This window comes from Rhagoletis zephyria, unplaced genomic scaffold (genome assembly GCF_001687245.7).
Source record: "Rhagoletis zephyria isolate East Lansing unplaced genomic scaffold, Rhagoletis_zephyria_1.1 Rzeph_scaffold_26020, whole genome shotgun sequence".
NCBI lineage: Eukaryota > Metazoa > Arthropoda > Insecta > Diptera > Tephritidae > Rhagoletis > Rhagoletis zephyria.
This window is the reverse complement of record NW_016183078.1, coordinates 978-5,677: the sequence shown is the minus strand read 5'-3', so window position 1 is coordinate 5,677 and position 4,700 is coordinate 978. Positions and strand designations below refer to the sequence as shown.

General features: G+C 54.4%; 1 pseudogene; it reads left to right on the top strand.

The window, feature by feature from the left end:
• The first annotated feature begins 1,334 nt into the window (after nucleotides 1-1,334).
• LOC108382267 (sorting nexin-3 pseudogene) lies at nucleotides 1,335-2,983 on the top strand (annotated as a pseudogene).
• The last annotated feature ends 1,717 nt before the right edge of the window (nucleotides 2,984-4,700 follow it).

Genomic DNA, 4,700 nt, shown 5'->3' with positions numbered 1-4,700 from the left:
GCTCGCCAATGTACGAGAGCAGCATCGCGTGGGCAGTGTCGGCGTCCAGAGAGCGAAGTAGTGGCGCTAAAAATAAACATTTTTAGCCATTGAAAAGGTAATTGCCCCCAAACCGCTTACCGGTATTCTCCGCATGCAAGTACCGCTGCACCTCGGCGGCCACCTCCTGGCGGCGCATCAGCGCGGGAAAGCGCACCGCTAGCAGCTTCAGCAGTATCCAATTGCCGCGATTAGTTCGAAGCGGATCGGCCGGATCGAGGGGAATGATCTCGTCGTGGAGGCGGCGGACCAGACCGACCGGGCCCGGGTAGCGGTTGAGGTAGGCGCTGACGTTCAGGTTAAAGTGCCGGCGAATGGTCGGGTCGACGATGGGCACTGCAAGGAGATAGAGCCCTTGGCCTGGTTAGCAATAAGGTTTGAAGAACTAAAAGATGATACTCACAGAGAAGGGGCATCATGCGCGCCCTCGCCAGCGGCAGAATATCGTCAAAGCTGGCGTCCAGAATAATCCCCTTCAGCTCGGGGTAGGCAGAGGCGGCCCAGGCGGCGGGGAAGCCGCCGATGGACCAGGCAAAGACGTAGATCTGGTCGAGGGAGAAGCCCAGCCGGGTGACGGCAAAGTTGATCACCGCGTCAAAGGCGTTGATCTCATTCTGCGGGTAGGGGCTGCCGGTGGAGTCGCCAAAGCCCGGGTGGTTCCACCCGAGCACCGAGTAGCCGGCGGAGAGGGGCGAGGTGACGACGCCAATCTCGTAGAAGCCGGCGTTGCCCTCCGAGCAGATGATCAGTGTGTTGCCTTTGCTGCTGCTGGAGGAGGAGGAGGAGGAGGAGGAGGTGTTCGTAGTGGACGTTTCATGGTGGGCTGATGTTTCCTGAGATGTCGAGCTTGCGTCAGGCAGCTGTTTCGGAGTCCTTCGGTCGGCAAAGATGCAGTCAATGAGATTGCCGTCCCGGGCCTGCAGCTTGTACCGCTTCGCCTGGTAGTTTTCCACCAGAAACTGCCGCCCGGTGGTCAGCGCATTGCTCAGAACCGTCTGCAGCAGCCCAATGGAGCCCGGGTAGAGCATGATCCGGCCGATGGTGTGCGCCATCAGCCAAGAGACTCCGCGCACCAGGGGGCCATCAGTGGCCGGCGCTGAAGAGGAGGAGTTCGAGCCCGTCGAGGCCGTAGTGGTCTGCTCGACGGGCAACAGCGTCGGCACGCGATCCCTCGCGTACACGCCCTCCGTCCAGCGAAAGTCCACCGGCCACTGGCGAAAGTCGTAGTCGTAGGTGGAGCGCAGGCGGGCCCGCGCCTCCTCCACCACCTTCGAGGCGTCGTCGTCCTTCTTCAGCTGCTTCTGCTGACCAAGCTGGTCCTGCTGAGTGACGGCAGTTCGGTAGGTGCTGATGAACTGCAGGTACGCCGGGTTGCGGCTGCGAAAGAAGCCCCGGGCGAGGGTGCCCACGGCGTAGAGCATCGCCAGGGCGGCCACCAGGCGGAAGGAGGCACTGCCGAGGAGGGACCGAGGAAGACTAGTGGGAGAGCTAGGATCGCTAGGGCCCGACAAAAAGTTTCGGTAGAAGCTGTAGACGATGTAGGGCGAGGCGAGCGTGGCCAGCGACTTGGCGAGGGCCACCGAGCGGACGGCCAGGTCGGCGTAGCGCTCGAGGGTGAAGGGAACGTAGTCGCGAGATCTCTGGGAAAGGAGAAAGAGTGGAATTTAGAAAGAGGATGATGACAGCTCTAAAGAGGCAGCGGTTCTACACTAACATTCTCATCAAAGATGCGATAGAGCGACGGGCCGAGAATGCAGTCCACCAGATTCGACATGTCTTGCTGCTTCTTCTGCTAGTGCTGGCGCTGGTGGTGGTGGTGGTGCTGGTGGTGATGGTGTTGATGAGGAATGGGTAAAAGTACTCGACGGTGTACTGGAAGAGGATCACTGCTCTCGATCTTGTTTACATCAAAAAAACTAAACGGTGGCGGCATACATGACGAGGAAGAAAATGCAGAAAAGCAGCGCTCGAAAAGCAGCACGCACCGCCTGCCTTCCACAGAGTACGGCAGATGGCGCCCAGGCAGCGGCGGCGCCCGGCGCCAGCGCCTCCACACACACTGCTCTCCTCTGCTCATCGCTGTCAGCAGAAGCAGCAGCAGGCAAGAGAAAGCAACAAAAAGATCACAAGACAGACTCAAACAATCAGACGCAATCATCTTTCAAACTCTCAAACTCTCTCACAAAACACCGAGACACTGACACTTCTCGAAGCTCTCCGAGCACACAACAGAAGCCGTCTGTCTGCTTTGAGTTCTAAATCATCCTGTTCATACACTCATCCTCATCACCATCACTTCACGAGCCATCTGTGTGTTCTCTTCTCTACCCTTCTCGATCTGACACCTGACACACACCTGATCTTCATTTCCGTTCTCACATCTGGTCACACACTACCCTCACCACCTTCTTCACCACCTTCACCACCACCAGCCCAGCAGCAGCCCCAGCATGTCCCACGACCTGCCGCAGGACTCGACGCGGCGCCTCGCCCCGCCGAAGCAGTCGCTGGACGACGCCTACGCCCTGCCCGCCAACTTCCTCGAGATTGACGTGCTCAACCCGGTGACGCACGGCATCGACCGCACCCGCTTCACCGACTACGAGATCCGCCTGCGCACCAACCTGCCCATCTTCAAGCGCAAGGAGTCGACGGTCCGCCGCCGCTACTCCGACTTTGAGTGGCTCCGCTCGGAGCTGGAGCGCGACTCGAAGATCGTGGTGCCGCCGCTGCCCGGCAAGGCCTGGCAACGGCAGCTGCCCTTCCGCAACGACGACGGCCTCTACGAGCCGGAGTTCCTCGAGGACCGCCGCAAGGGCCTGGAGGTCTTCCTCAACAAGGTGGCGGGCCACCCGCTGGCGCAGAACGAGCGCTCGCTGCACATGTTCCTCCAGGACCCGGTGCTGGACAAGAACAACTACGTCCCGGGGCGCATTCGCAACATGTGAGCAACACTGGATTACTCTTTAAGAAGCCGCCTACTCCTGGTGCTCACCGTTACACTGCTGCTGAATTTCTCTCTCACTTGTAAAAATCTTTACTTTTATCTTTTCTTTATTTTCCTCTCTTTTACCACCACCACTCTGCTTCTGATTCTCCCGATCACCTGATTCGCTAACACAACACCGATGATGCTTGAACCCGTTTCCGTTCTTCTTCTTTACCTTTTAAGTCTGTTCTCTCCTGTTGGTATAAATTGATTGAATTATAACAGGAACCCCCTCGCAATCTCAGCAAAAAGAAAAGTACAAAAGGAAAAGAGAGCGTTTACTGTAAACAAAAGGACATGATAACTNGAATTGAATTATAAATGTGAACCACTCGCAATCTCAGCAAAAGTTGGTGTGTACAAAAGGAAAAGAGAGCGTTTACTGTAAACAAAAGGACATGATAACTACTAGAACAATCTCCTAAGCTAGCTAATCCTAGCCTAGTACTCCACCTCGACCAGCTTGATTCTCCGCGAGAGGAGGTAGCAGACGACGATGGTGGTCAGCGTGACGCCGATGGCGAAGAGGTAGAAGGACTCCTCGTCGAAGAGCTCATCAAAGGCGGGAAAGTAGTTGTACACCGAGTCGTAGATCTGCGAGTGAATGCGAAAGTGATTGCGCGCCATTGACTTGACCATCGTGGCAGAGTTGAGTTTGCAGAGAGGTGGAAAAGGAAAATGGGAAAATGGGACCGAACAACAGTGGACAGAGGAGGCTAACAGTGGAACAACTAGGGATTTTAAAGGAGGAGAATTTGACTAGGGTCGACTCTCTGCAAACTCGTTTCACCGCTTTCTTTCTACTCTTCTTCAGAGAACTTCACCGTAAACTGGTTAAAGTGCTGCAGCAGCTCGAGCAGGCTCAAGTTTGCCGTCTTAAAGATGAGCTTCTTTCCGTTCTCTGTTGGTGACGAGCAAAGCAAGCAAGCAAACAAGATCGTTTTAAAATTCACAAACTAGGCGGAATAGAAATGGAAACAAAAAAACTTGGTTGAGCACTTACCCAAATGAGCAGTCACCACTGGCTCCTCTTGGTTGGAGAGAATGTCAGTCCGGAAGGCGCACTTTGGGTTCGTCTTGCGCGCCTGTTTGGTGTTGATGGTTGTGAGGAATTCGCTGAAAATGAAAAGGAGAAGGTTGTTATTAATCGCTGGTAACCAAAATGCAATCGATTTGATTAATACCGAATCGAGGCCACTCTCGGGTGAAAGGGATCAAACTGAAAGTGCAGTCGCTTGTACGGCTTCAGCTGAACGGCGTACTTTTCCGTCTTCAACGCCAGGTACAGTGGATTCTTTGCCTTCGGGGCAGTTCTCGGCAAAATCCGCGAAAAGGTATTGACACTGGAGAGAAGAGGAAAAGAGGTTAGATCAGCAGGGATCAAGTTCTAGAACCTCGCTCAATCAAAGATTGACAAGAATCGAGGTTAGAAAAGTGGTAAAAATCCAGCTCACTCACCCAGTCAACATGGTATTGAGCGTCATCTTGAGTAGAAGTGGAATTGGTGAAGTAGAGTGAGAGAGAGAGAGAATCCACCAGAATCCGAGAATAAAGACGCTATATAGGCAGCTGTGGTAGGCTGCTTGCGAGAGGCAATAAACACTAAATGGAAGAAGTGATAAACAATAGGCAATCAAACCAAAGTTGGCATTTGGCTTTTATCATCAAACTT